This window comes from Buteo buteo, chromosome Z, assembly GCF_964188355.1.
Source record: "Buteo buteo chromosome Z, bButBut1.hap1.1, whole genome shotgun sequence".
NCBI lineage: Eukaryota > Metazoa > Chordata > Aves > Accipitriformes > Accipitridae > Buteo > Buteo buteo.
Window position 1 is genome coordinate 866139 of NC_134204.1, and position 15426 is coordinate 881564.

General features: G+C 41.7%; 1 protein-coding gene across 7 annotated transcripts in view; it reads right to left on the reverse strand.

Moving 5' to 3' along the window:
• Nucleotides 1–15426, reverse strand: part of WDR7 (WD repeat domain 7) — a 145823-nt gene that overhangs the window by 14082 nt on the left and 116315 nt on the right. The gene's annotated exons all lie outside the window — the stretch shown is intronic.

Consider the following 15426-nt stretch of genomic DNA (forward strand, 5'->3'; position numbering starts at 1 on the left):
TTATAGAAGGGGAAAAAGAAGAGTCAAGGCTACTTTTTGTGTAGGAAATAGTGTCTGAATAGGAAGTAACAGCTACACTAGATATAATCTTAGATACATGGAAACGCAATTTTCTTTACAGACCTCAGTATAAAATCTGTACACCGACTTTTCTGTCACTGCTCCTATGGATGCTACTCAGTGCTGTACGAAATCTGTAACTCAGCAGGGGGCTTGTGGCCTCTGAGCCTGGTCAGTAAGTTTAATATCTTTTCCCAGTCTATTTGACTTTTGTATACTGAATTGTAGCACTTCAAAAAGGAAAAAACCCCTTACTGGAATGGATTACACTGTCAGCTCTCCACTTTGGAAGCCGAGAGCTGAGGCATAAGAGTTAAGTAGAAAGCCATAGCTGAATCAATTTTTTATTTCATTTTTACTAACTTTGATTATTCAAGAGCAGTCCTGATTTCTGCTCTTGGACTCACAGTCCTCACTTGGCATCTATCCCTGCCTTCCCACTTCCAACAAGATGTTCCTGTACCTGCAAACGTGGTATGCATGCAAAGGCAAGAGAAGTAAGCTCCTTTAAACTAGTCTCCAAATCAACTATAAAAAAGTACAGAAAGAGAAAAAACCTGTCTTTTAGCAAACTAGCACTGCTGATCAGCATGACCTAAAAAGCAAATTTAGTGATTCCCGAGGCTTCGTTACTTAGCCTTCTGAGGCTGGAAAGTTGGAGTGGAGTTATGGTATGAATTTATAGTACACTTGCTAGGCTGTACGTGAGGAGTCTCAGTTTGCATTTGTTACTTGTAGCTTAATGCATATATTTATATGTGCAAAGTAGATTTATCTGCAATGCACAGAGGCAGATTTGGTGCAGATCAACAATATCCAAGTGGAGAGCTAATGCGGAGGAGTTAGTGTGCTGTAAATTCACACCTTGGCTAAATCTCCACCAGTCTCCCATGTAGAAGCACATCAGCACAGTTTACTCTCACAAAATATACTGCTAAATTACCACCAGCTAACCAACTGGGCATAATTAAACAGTGTTTTTAAAAGACATTTGAGAAACTTGAAAAAAGTGGCTATTTTGTTATTGCATCCCTAATGTAGCTGGGATTTGCTGTTGATAGGATAAGACCATTTCTTGTTACAATGAAAATGAATAAAATCCCTCAACTGTATTATTGGGTGTGTTTAGAAAATCGGGGTAAAGCTACCGCAGCCTACCGGGAAAACGGGTCTGTCTCACACAGGATAGTATGATGCCTTCCTTCTGCTGTGAGGCTATCCTGCACTGGCAGTACAATGTAAGAAGAACTAAAGAGCGAGGCTTGCATCTGTATCAATGAGGACATGAAAATGTAAGTCCCAGTGCAGCCAAAGCATGTCCCCTTAAACTCCTGTCTCTCTTGCTAGCGATGCACTTATTACTGCCTTGTATTATGTTACTATGGATTTTTCCTTGTGAACTTTGCTATTGCTTATGTGAGTCAGATTCTAAACAAAACCAAAGAGAAAGCATCCCCAGCCCCCCTTCCACATTACCATGGCTGTTTGTGCCACAGACAGGGCACAACAGATTATTTTTAGAGCAGAAGTACACTGCACTAAATGTGCTTCCACATGTGCTACGTGCCTAGAGGACAGTACGATGGCATTCGCGCTGCAGCCTAACGGCTTCTTCCCTTCCCTTCCTGCCTCCAGTCAGAGAAGGATTTTGGCCTATGAAATTAAAAGGTTATACTCACTAATTATCTTTTATCTGCAATTTGAGGATGTGTGTTTCTACTAACAAATTTTCCTGCCTCATCTGAACTTGTCAGTGCGACAGTGTCAGTAAATGCACTTACAGGTTCAGATTGTAGGATAGCTAGCTATCTTTTTCTACATTTAAAATACCATATTTGAGAACACTGTCTTTTATTCAGTAATCAAACTAAACCAAGCCATCTCGCATCAGCAACTACTCATTCTAAACATAATATGAAATAATTTTCTGCCTTACATCAGAATAAAAATTTGCAAAGGCATCTAGGTACTGAAATAAAATAATACTATGCACAATTCGATTACTGCTTTGACTGCCAAAGCTCTGATGTTAATTCTGCAGTGAGCCAAATAAAGTACCCCGGACCAAACAGTATTGATTCTAACCAATGTTTAAAAGCATCTTTTGCTTTGAAATAAACCAATCCAAAACTCAGGCTTCTCTTTAATCTTCCATTGAAAATGACAGAGTTTTTACGTACCAAAGCTTGTATCTGCACCATCTGCAGATTCCTCCTGGGGAGGCACTCTGCGGCGGTGAAGCAAAGGGATGCTCACTGCAGGGATCCCATAAAGGGGGCCGGGGGCTCCCCCAGCTATGCACCCTCCACCGGCCACTCTCCCCACGGACACCCGGCCGGGCAGGAGCAAGTGCCAGGGTAAGGGAGTGATTACAGAAGAAAACATCTAAAGAATGAGATACTACTCAGCTAACTGAACCATTTGTTTCCATGACAAGCCCCTTACGCATCCAGTGCTAGAGGTGTACAGCAGGTTTACACTAGGCATGGCTCACTTTAATATCAGCTACAAGTATCTCTATGAAATGCAGTTCTAAATATCTATGATGAAACCCAAGATTTAATCAATGAAAATAGAATACTTTATGGCTTTCTTGACTATACCGTGAGCTTTTTCTCTGCGTGCGCTTTACCAAGCCATTCTCTATTCACAGGGAACGCAGACCCGACTCTAAGTCCCAGCTGGCATCCAGACCCCAGGAACGCCTTGGTGTACACGTAACCGTATCAATAACAGCAATGACATTGGCTTCAGCAGATTTCTTTACAGGAGACAAAGTTTTCATAAGTTACCCATCAAAATATACTGCTGTATATACTACCCTATATCACCTATAGCTCAATGCTGGTGAGGAGTTTCTGTTTTCAGAGGGAATGCTCCATGTTTCCAAGCCTGGAGCCACCAGCCAAAAGGAACATATGGACAGGCATGCAAAATACCCAGGCTAAGTCAACAGCCAAAAATCCCCTAAAAAATGAGAACAGCACTGGAGGTACACTGATATTTTCCCATAATAAATTCATGGACTAGGTCAGTTTGAGCCCCCTCAGTGGGAAGGACCCAAGATGTATTTTCTGAAAAAGGCTCCACCTCTTACACTGGTAAGGGGCCCAGAAGATGTAACAGCAGCAGACAGCTTTAGTTCTCGTGCTTCAGCTAAAGTCTTTGATTAGTGACTGTGTAAGGGCAAGTCTCCCATTATATACCCAAACACTTACAGTTCTAAAGGACAAGAAATATTAGCAAATAGCTTGTATGTATGGATTAAATGGAGGATTTTGGACCAGAGTCTGTTATCCAGCAAGAATTTACCTGACAACTTTAAGTAAGAGATAATCACATTGACCCCAAGTTTCTGGGCTCCATGTACAGTCAATGAGAGAAACAGATTCTCGAAAGCTTCGTGCAGGAGCTCACACATCCCTCTGTAGTAGACACGTTACACAAACTAAATGAAATGCCTGCTGCTTACCTGCACAACAGGGAAAAGCCCCCAAAGAATGTAGGCGAGTTAATTCTTACGGATTATCATGATTAGAATTAATGAATAATGACACTAAATATGTTTTGGCTATAAAATAGTGCTAGAGACTGCGATGAGCAAAATATTATTAAGCAACTTCCAGATGCTAATACTTTCCCATCATTCCAAAGTCAACAACAACCATGTATCCTAAAATCTAGTTACCTGAAATATATCTCTACAGTCTGATAACACTGATTTAGTGTTCAATTTGAAAAAAAAAAAAAAGTAGCAGAGTATCATTCTTTTTCTGTACTACTGCACCTCTAAGTACAGGAATTTCAATTGCATGTTGACGATAAATTTACAATCTTATGCAAATTATTAATAATTTGCTTAGAATTTAACACGAACCTTTAACTGCTTCCAACCTGCTGAGACTGCTTCTAGCCTAGCAAAAATGACTATGCATTTTTTTTCTTCATATTCTTAATAAATATATTTCTTTAAAAATAAAAAAAAGAAAGAAGCACATCTCCTGGGTCATGACTTTGCACAGTATGTAAGTCACTTCAGAAAACCTCAAAACTGTCAGTTTGTAAAATCAATGGAAAAGATGACGTTTGGAATGGGAAGCGTAATTCAGCCACGCCGGCAGCGGCAGGAGCACACTGCGGCGGCATCAATGAGCTGCAATGTGGCACGTTTATCATTAGATAATCACTCCCCCAGAGGATTAGCAGCACACAGATGAACCTTGTGCCACACAACACACTTGGGGTGTCATTAGCTCATGATAACCCCACTCCCTGCCATCTCCTATTGCTTAATTAGAGGTTACAAAGGTTATAATAGGACTAAAAGAACTTGGGCGAACAGAACTTGCAACGAGTGATACCTTAATCAATTCAAAACCGGGGGCTGCACATGTGTAGTCAACAAAGGCGTAGATGAGAGACCAGAAGCATGCATTGTGTTTTAAATTAATGAGCTAAAACTTCAGGAGAATGAAGAAATCTAGACATACACTAGGCCTTATTTTCCCTTGACAAATTCCAACTTTTTCAAGTAGAATTTTGCCTAATTCAAAAGCCATGTATAAATACTAGAAAAAAAGAAGGATTTTAGGATATAAAATTTAGGAAATAAATTACCAAGTGCATCCCAAGCAGAAGAAACAACATCTCCAGGGTGTCTCAAGCAGAAGCATGCTAAGCTACATACATGTTTGAGAAACTTCATCGTGACTGCAAAATTACAAATCGTGTTTCTCCGTCTAAGTGTTTTATTTTTGGTTAAAAATTGCCAGCCATCCTAAACCAGCATGTTTCATGCAGAGCACTGTGGCTGAGAGGTTTAATGGCATGTCTTCTGCTATGTTTTGTAAACAAAGGCCACATTTGCAGATGGAGCAGCCACAGATCTGCTGCACTCAGAACTGTTTTCCAATTCACTGTGAAACATCAATTATCTTTATCAAATAACAGTATCTCATCTCAGTCCATTATCAAGATGGAGTCTTATTTTAGCTGGACTGCAGCCCTACCTGTATATCAAGGCTGGCCGCAGTGCCAGAGTGAGTGAAAGGCTGTGAAATAATCAATAATCATCATCAAATTGTGGTCGACAGGTTGTGAGGATGGAAGTTTTTGATGAAACCTCAACCTTTTTTTGTGCAGCTGATAAAGCTTAACCTTTGCAATACCTGATAACTATGACTCAGTTAAAGGCAGCTCTGCATACACTTAAAAGCTTTGACTGCTCGAAACCCCGCTGGAATCGCTCAGTTGAAGTGGGTAGCACCTTCACGCCATCAAACATCCCTCTGGTGCTGAGCAAGTCAGCGGACACAGAACCACTGCAAACCTGTTTCGGTGAGTTTTATACACACCCCCTCGTCTTCCAAGAAAGGCGAACCATGCTTGGTTCTGAAGCTGTACCAGTAAAAGGTCAGCCTAAAAAGGACAACCTGTGCATAACAATGAACAGGATCAAGAGAAAAATTGCCAGCAAGTATTTGTCTATTTAAATGTAGGCAGCTTTCTGTTATCCAGAATAAAAGCGGGATGAGATCACACAGATAAAGGAAAAAAAAAAAAGCATAAAAACATACATGCATTAGGCTAATCGCACAGCAGCCTTTCTGTTGAAGTTGTTATTCTTATTCAGCCCTTTTCTTATGGTAATTTCCTTTCAAAATAGACTTAAGAGAATAAGGTTGTAAACATTTTGTACCGGGTTTTCATTTTTGAGCATAGCATGAGTAATCTGCAACCTGAATACAACCTCCCTGGGAAGAATGAAGAGGTGATTCAGCCATACATTTTCCCTTTTAGCAATCCATCAGTTTCTGTAGAAATAGAAATTTGAGGAAATTTGTCAGAAGTCACATGAACAAGCAGAATGGGAATTTCAAGGAGAATGTACATCTCTAATTTTCTGGGCTGGAACAGTGTTTAGGTAGCGCATGGAAACAGAAGTTCCACCAGACAAACCACACATAAGCACAAAGTCACCGCTACCTTGAAAACACACACAACCAACCCAACCCCACCCCACCACCTTGACCAGCTTTCTCAGCACTCGAGACAACTGTGGAAGTTTACTGTTGGCCAGACTGAGCAAGTAACACAAAAACAGTCTGGAATTTTGATTAGACAGATGGAAAGCCTTCATAAAGCTTCAACAAATTCTGTGGGATCTGGGAATACCTTTCTGCATTATCACTGAAAAATCAGTCATAAACTTCCAGGCCACCACAACATGCCCAAAGGGACAAGCCAGCCCTCACGCTGCCTTACGGACGAGTGAGTCCCAGTTGTTCCCCAGGGAAATTCAACCAGAAGAGCTGGCCGTGCAGAGACCCGGCTGCGTGCAGGACACTCTTGCCGATGGCAAGCTGTGCCATGAGCTGGGGCAGGAGAAGGCCCTCCGTGAGCTCACACCCCGCTGGAGCATCCATGGGTCCCAGCTGCGGCAACAGCACATCTCCTGCTCAGGGAGGCTCTTGAGCTCCTCGGTGGTGTGAAGTTTTTGCCCGCCTCAGTTGCAAGAGAGGCAGCTACCCTGTCTGCCTGCACAGAACTGCAGCTCGGCTCATAAACAGTCATTTGGCCTCAGTAGGAATAAATAAATAAAAAATTACCTCTTGGGCATTAACTCCTCAGGCTTATCAGGCCATGAAAACTGATGTAAAACCAACAATCCATTCAGAATATAGTCGCATTTCAATTCGGCAAGTTATTGTCAAAACACCAAATCTGTGGTCCCTTTCCTACACTGAATCCCTGTTACATTGTTTAGCCCATATAAAGATCTCAGTCTCAACCTCTGAGAGACACAGGAAGACACTGGAAGGCTAAAACAATAATTAACGTCTATTTCCTGGCAAACCCAGAAGTGACACGCAAGATTAAAGACTTATTTATGCCCATCGCCAGATATTTTCAGAACCTTGCTTAAAACTGCTGATTTTCTCTTCAGACAAAAGAATAAATTGCAACAAAGTCATTTGCTTTTCCAAATAAAAAACTTCACAAGACATGCACTGAGAATTGTAGCCAAATGTAGGAGCTTTGAATGAAGCAGCCAAAGAGCTCACAGCTCATTAACATGGACTCCCAACAATCGTTAGAAAAACCAGGACGTTCCAGGGAAAGGAAGAGAGCTCACGGTATTAGTTGTACCTTAAAGAGCAGAGAGAAAGACCTGAATAATTATAGGCTTACCTACCTGATGCTAATTGCCCCCAAGAAAGGTATGTTTCACATGAAATTGATACTAATTAAACATTTATATAAATATAATATAAACATTGTCAACAATGTAGTTTTATAGAAAAGAGGTTGTAACAAGCAAGCTTAGTGAAATATATGGTTTTGATGATAAAAGTCAAAGCCCTCATGTGGCAAGACTTCTGAAAGGTATTTGGTGCAGTCTTACACATTCCTGGGAGAAATGAAAATGATACATAATGAACAGGTTGGCTGTTAGATGGATTAAATATTGGTTAATCGATGTGGTTTGGAATGCAGCCGTAAACAGAAAAACTGCTGAATTGGTGCATTTCTCCCAGGGTCCCAAAAGGGCCTGTCTTAACCTAAAAGCCATGCAAAAGCTGCTGCTGATAGAGCTTGAGGAGAACACCGAGAGGGTTTGGGGAGGTAAAAACAGAGCAGCACTATCCTTGAGAGCATCCTGGGCTGGCTGGGCCTGCCAGCATCCCTCCAGCCCAGAGGAGCCTCATCTCTGGTTTGTCGAGTACAATGGCAGGACTTTGACCACAGTCTACAGCACTCACGTGTAGGAAACAAATTAACAATTTCTTACACAAATTAACAGTTAAACGTAAAACGGGACCTGCGGGTCAGAAGTTGAAGCTAAAGCAAAGTCAAACTAGAAACAAAATATAGCTTTAATAATGAAAATAATTAACTATTGAAACAACTCATGATGATTCTGGCAGATTTTTCCATTACTGGAAGATTTAAGATCAAGATGAGATGATCTTCTGAAGATACCCATTGGCCAGTGATGCTGGATTTAAGCGCCCTGCCCCATGCAGGAGGTCAGACCCGATGATCGCAAAGATCCCTTCTCACTTCTCTCCTTCCCTCTGCCCGGGAGCCGCCAGTCATCAGCTCCCTCCATTTACAATTTCGCTTTCCTGAGAGAGACATCACCCGTGATGAATACACACTGAACTGCTAAATGCCGCTCTGGAGACCGCCGATGTCACTCTGATGGATGTGGCACCAGGCACTATTAAAAAATAAAAAAATCTGCTCTCACAGGGAACTTAGGTCCTCCCTAGGTGTGGAGGGGGCTCAGCATCTCCCAGAGGGCTGCTCGACACACCGCCGGACTTGGAAATCCTCCTACAGAGCCTTTACCTCCCACCGTCTGTCTCGGCATACCGTGTTTTTGAAGGATTTAAAAATATTCTGGTCACAAACCCATTACTTCTCCAGCAACGGAAGATGCTAAATGGATTCAATAGCAAATACTGTATGAATTTATTTCTAAAAATGTGCCAAAGTTTAGCTAGTATTTTAAATAATTCTAATTTAAGCTTCAGAACAAAGTTCCTGGTGCAGTTTAATACCAGAAAATTGCTTCTTGTGGAACAGTCCTATTTATGAAAAAGCAAAGAAATCCCCCCACAGCGACAGTTCACAGTAATAATCTAAAGTACAGTGTAAAATAATATTAGTGTAAAAACCAAAACTATTGCAAAGGAGTCCTCCCCATAATCTCCTCCAAGATATGGCTTTTTTATAGTAAAATATAATTTAATGGATTTGAAAAAAACCCCACAGCTAAACTGTTTGATATTTCTATTCATCATAATTATTTTGGAACTTATTATCAAAGCATCTAAAATTTTAAAAGTGATCTTGACATTTTATGTTGTCTCCCTTTTCATAACAGTTTTTTTGTTTTGTTTTTTTTCTTTTTTTTTCTTAAGACCCTCACAAATTCTTTTGATTATTCAAACATTTCAAAAGCCGTGCTGATACAGCCTCACACAACCTTTCTCTGCGATTTGCAGTAACAAAGCACAGCCGAAAGAGCCTCCTCTTCTGCAAGTCCGCTGCCGCCGTGCAGGACGGAGCTAAGCGCAGGGCACGGGTCCCCGCTGCAACGGGGTACAAAGACAACCCTAAAATGGCTCCAACACCTTGCTCCCCATATAACGAAATGGCTCTCCAGAAAGGCGGCAGTTGCTCTTCGGCTAGATCGGTTGGCTTCCAGAGCCACGTAGCAATAAGATAGTATGTTTTATTATGAGTGTCATGGAGACGGTGTGAAAAATCAAGAGCCATAGGCAGTGAGCGGCAATGGGTCAATACTGTTCACCGAGACATTGTGTAGATAATCAACAACAAGGCCCTGGGTTCTCTCTGCGCTGCAAACAGCTGAAGGGCAAATCAATACCGCCATGGGAAGGACACTGCCCGGCTCCGCTCCCCATAATACACCGCTGCTGCTGCAGGAAAGCACCGAAAAACCAAATGAATTCCAACTTCGCTTGTGTCTCACGCTGGGCACTGGGAATACCAAGTAACACTTGGAAAATATTTAATAAATAATTTAACAGAAAAGAGAAAGAGGGAGAGAGAGAACCTAATCTCTATATTAAATTATGGAAAAAATAGTTAAAAAAAGATACGTATTTGGAATACTCATGGAATACAAAGGGGCTGTAATTTCCGTTCTGATTTAATGTTTTAAAAATAAACTAAAATCCAAAACCCCTGAAACGAATAAGATACTTCCTTGAAAGTAAGATTAAATGTAGAACATTGTAAATTTTTTAAATCTTATAATTAATAATCTATATTTTAGAATATTAGGTAGAATTCACAGCTTAATATGCATATCTGAACAGCAGTAATGCAAACCAAAAGCAAAATACTGAAATGCTGGCTTTGAGGCAACATTTTATTGGTAGTATTAATAATTGACACCTTACTAAATAAGTGATAGTAATATAGTAAATTTTACTGGAAAAAACCCATCACATATAAATGTTGATTTATTATTTGTTAAAAAAGGTGATTCTTGACATCCATCATTCTGTTAATCATTAGATGTAATTTCTCTGCCAGTATGTACAACCACCTTTCCTGAAACAAAATAAACATGTCCTGGAAGGAAAAAACCCTATACAAAATGTTTTTGTTTTCTATTATTTCAGTTAAAATGCCTCCCTTTTTTCTTCAAGCAGATGAAAAAATTCCTGTCATTTCACCTATAGCGTAAAAATAAAGTAACCACATTGAGTATGCATATTTAGGCCAGCAGTTTGCTCTTTGCTCTACTGCTGATAATTACTACAAATTTTTCTACCAACTATAAACTGTCAAATCTGTGACATAATTTCAGTAACACAAACCCCCACACTGCTCAGATCCTGCCATCAACTGAACTTAAAAGTGATTTTTTTTTTTTTTTTTTTTAGTATGGCTGCGTGATGTGAAAAACTAACATTTTAAGCTTTATTTTTGTCACCATAACTATGTTAGTATGCACAGTGCTAAGTTACCAGATTATAGTTCCATGAATTATTCAACGCAAACATCACAAAATCAAAAGCAACTGCAAGCAATGAAATCTCTTTCTTTTATGAGGATTTCTGATATTTTTCTTCAGGCATCTCCAGGGCAACGCGGCTTCGGCGCACCGGGGCGGCACCCCGTCAGCGCCAGCGGTGCCCCGACAGCCGCCCGCTTCGTCCCCCCGCGCAGCAGCACCCCTGGGGCTTGGGAGCGAGGGTCTGAGAGTGAGGAGCTCGTCTCGCTTCTGCACTGAGCCAGCGGACAGGTCCTGCAGCAACCACCGGCTTGCCTTGGGGCTGAGGAGCCTGCCTGCCCTCCTGCCCGCAGCCCCGAGCCGACCACTGGCACGGGGTGCCCAAACCTGCGCAGAGGGATCCCCAGCAGCTCTAGCAGACACGGCTCAAACATCCCCTTGCAAAGGAGGCTCCCACAAGCTACCACAGCTCACCTGAGCTTGCTGCCTTGATCTCAGAGAGGAGAAGTGGTGGCCCTAAAAGCAGGTGTCCAGTTTGAAGCACCAGAGCAGAGATGCTGCACAGACCAAGTAGGAAGGAAGAGATGTTCAGTTCCAGGAAAAAGGAAGCAGAGAGCCTTTATCTGTCTCCAGATGGGATTGCCTAATTTTGCACGTGACCCAAAGGAATGGGAACACGTCGGTGTGGGCACAGGTTCCCCCCCGAACAGTCTCACGACCGTCAGTCACACGGCTGTTGGAGCACGATCCGCTACTGCACATCAAGCCCATGAAACTACCCCGCCCCGCTTTTGGGAAAGGTAAGCATGAGGAATGTGGGGTGAGCTCAGGGAACCCCACTGTTCACTCAGCTTTTTGAGAAACACGAAGAACAACATTTTTAGTGATACTATATCTAACTCTGGCTTATACACGCATGACATACTGAATTCATTGCTCTCCGTAAATGCTACCAGCAGGTCCCCTGGTGCTGCTCTCCAGAAGCATTTGTGAAGCCAGAGGTGATGGGCAGAGGCAGCAGATCCAGACACCAGGACTGAGCTGGGGGACCACGCACTGCATAGCCCTCCTGCTTGGGAGACAGGTGGCATCCCGACCATACCACTGGCCATAGCACACTGACCCCCGGCTTCAGCGGGGCCAGGACAGCACACGCGTGCCCTTGACTGAGGAGAAGGATGCTGGCTGTCTACAACACCTTTTGCCATAAGCCAAGGTTTTAATTGAAGCTGCAATGCTTTAACTGATGGAGAGCTTTTATTCCCAAATGCTCTTCATAGCCGCTGCTCCCTGATACTCCCTGGGACCACAGGAGGTGACGGTGGTTTAGACTGGCTTTGGTGTGAAAGAAAAGAAAAACCCAAAGATGCACCTCCCCACGTGAGTTCTTGAGCCGTGGGGGTTCGATGACCTGAGTCCCACACCCTACGCTAAGGGATGGCCTCCATGGTACTTTGGTAATAAACCACCAAAAAAATGCATCGGGAGCAAGAAACAAATCTAAAGGGAGAAGAGGAGGTTCTGCATTACAGGAACACACACGGGCACAACAGGGACATGTCAAAAACGTGAGCTTTCATGTGCAGTTTCATCTGGCAAAACAATATTCAGATAAAATGCTTCCCAAGTTCTGCTTTTGTGTGGTTTCATAGAAGGTGAGAAGGGAAAGATTCGGGGTAACTCAGCAGTAAGACTGGAATAAACACTGAAGTCAGTCTGTGTGAGCCAAGAACATAAATGAGTATTTTGCCTAAGGAGGATTAAGAAAAATGCAGAGTATGTTACAGAGAAGGAGTTTTTAGGGTCCTCTGTTCTTTTCACCTTTCAAAACAAAGGCTGAAAGTGAGTGTTAAGGCTGTCTGTAAATAAGGCAAAAGGGTAAAAACCAAGGAGAGGAACTGATTATTTAAGCTAAAGGTCAAAGGTGGTACAAAGACTCAGATAGCCATAACTATATTGGTGTGGGAATAAAAAAACCAAACCAAAACAAAACCATTTCTAACCCTTGATTATTTTAACCCACCAATATTCTGGAACAACCTTCCACTGGGTGTCGAGAAACTTGCTCAGGTGTTAGAAGATGCCATGCCTGCTGCAGCAGGAACAAGCCTTCACATCCCAGGGAGGTCCCACCTGCAATACCCACAGCTTATTATTCTCCCCTTCTGCTTATCTCAGCATTAATCTCAATTAATGTATACCCTTAATGATGAGTATAAATGGGGTGGGAGGAAGGGGAAAGCAGTTCCCCCTCTTCTTATCCAATAAGTAATTTTGACACCTGATTAAAAACAGCTTACATGTGAGTTGTGATGGGGCAACTAATAAAACTTCCATGTGTATTTCATACTTTTACTTGCAAAACACCAACATATTTACTAAATGCAAAATTACGTTTATGGCTTCAAGAAAAGATTCAAAGAATCATCCTTTTTTTAAATAGTGAATGACTAAGCAATTTTTTGATAGTATGTTTCCGGTAACATTGTTCAAAAAACATTATAAACAGAAAGAAGCAGAATGAGCTTAAGCTAGATGATGGCCTGTGTTAGACAAACATTTTTCTTGTTAGAAATGAAGCAGCAATTAGTACAGAAAGTGAAAAGGTCCCAACAGGAGAGCAGGAGGGAGGGAGGCTGGCCCAAGGGCTCCAGTGCACCCACCGTCCCAGCGCTGGCGACTGCTCACCCAGTTCTTCCCACATACGTGTCCTAATTCATCCTCCAGTTAAACACACTAAGGCAATTAAAATATTTTCATAAACATTTTGAAACTTTAATTTTGAAGCTTTAACTTCTGTAAAAAAGTAAACTAGAAATTTGAGCTTTTTTCCAATTTCAAAACTTTTTAATCTACACAGTCCTGAAGTTATTTCACATCTTCTGAGCAGCCTGAAATCTGCAACTGTGAGAAATAATTTAAAAGATCAGATTTGGAATAAGGAACCTGTATCCAATAGATGGCGTTGCCCCCTAATAATCATATATCTGGCACTCACCAAATTTTTCTATCTCATGAATAATAATAAAATCTGCAAAGGACCCTGCCCTAATCATCCTGAAAGTCCTTTCACTCATACCCATCTCTGCTTTCCATGATCTATGTGGAAGCTTATTAAGAAAGTAAGAAAACAAATGCTGTGCATATTCACCAACACATCAAATTAACTGAGCAAATCATTCAGACAATTTACTGGTAGAAACCTGGAGTTAGCTCCAGGAGCCTCAGAGAACAGGCTGCCAGCTGACACGGAGGAGAGGTCACTTCAGAGAAAAGGCTGGCAAACAGCTACGCACAATCCCCTTCAAACAGCTGGTGGGTATTATGCAGACTCCACTTTAAAAGAACCAAAGAAAAAAGTAAAGGAGAGAAAAATAGGGTATTTTAGCATGCCTGCCAAACCAAGGGCAAACCAAGCCGGAGGGGTGATTTTCCTGGAAGATTTAGCCCTAGACATACATGCAGCTGTAAGCACACTTTGCCATCCTGCCTACCAGCACTTCTGGGCTTCTGCAAAACTGGTGCGAATCACCAGGTTGTGTAAGATGTGTTACAGACCCACCCAGAACTCACATGGCGAAGCCAGACATGCCAGAACTACCCTGTATACTAAGAAACTCCTCTGCTCACCTTGGCCCCAGCTCAGTAGCTGAAGTACGAATTAGACAAAGTTAAAAGTGCAAGGATGACAGCACTGGTTAAATGCCGCTGCTAAATGGAAGGACAGGTCTTGTCACCACTCTCCTTGTGCTCTGAAAGCAGAGACATAAGGAAGTGTATAGCTGTGCTCTTCACCTCTCCCCCTCCAACAGCATCAGGAATTAGCTGTTAGTTTGAGATGCCAGGACTTCCCAGACTTATCTGGACTTCGCACTCTCCATTTTCAGTGCAATGATGCACACCGAAAGGGATTGTGGTCAGTGTCTCCTAAAGGCCAGTGGGAGACGTTCAGCTGCTTCATCATGCTGGCTGCTGGATAGGTGGGAAGAAAGTCATGCAACATGTGCAGGCTCCTTGCACAATCAAGGAAACGTATCTGGAAAGAAGGCTACGCTCAGCTCTGCAGCATGTTGGACGTCTCGGCTAGGACTGCAGGACAGCAAAGATGCTCAGTGACATTGGATATATCAATATACAGCAGTTCTTGTGGACCCATTTCATAGTTAAATTAATAAATCATGATCCAAATGACTTAAGCTAAAACAAGATAGAGCAGTCCATATATCCTATTTGCCTGCATTATATAGCTATTTATAAAATAAATCTGGCCATCTCAGCTTCCACAGGACAGCTGTCTAAACAAAAAATACTAGAACATACAGTGTCATCAGCTACCAGATTTGGGAAATAAAACTCAAAATTTCAGAACAGAAAACGAACCAGCCGTGTACACCTAAGCATGCAGTTCTGCCAGCAGATCTAGCAGGAAGAAATTTATGCTACCTTCTCTATAATGCACGTTTTGTAAGGACCAAAGATAACAGCTTTTAGAAACAACAAAAAAATTATATTGACACACACACAAAAGAATAAGGCAGATTCAAAATATAGATATTTTATCCAAGCCTTATAAATGGTATTGAAATTCAATAAGAAATAATAGCTGATCACATAGTGCAAGGAATAATAAAGAACATTACCAATGAACTTTTCTGAAAAGATACAAACTTTTCTGAAAAGGCAAATACTTTGTCATTTAAACATTTTTAATTCCACACACTCATTTCAACATTATCCTTAAGTATACCCTCTTCTAGGTCACTAGTAACTGGTAAGAAATTAAGTATCTTATTTAACAGCAAAAAAACTGTAAATACCTCAAACATAAGCATCATGGCATTTTGTAGAGAGGAGTTTTAGGAAAAAAA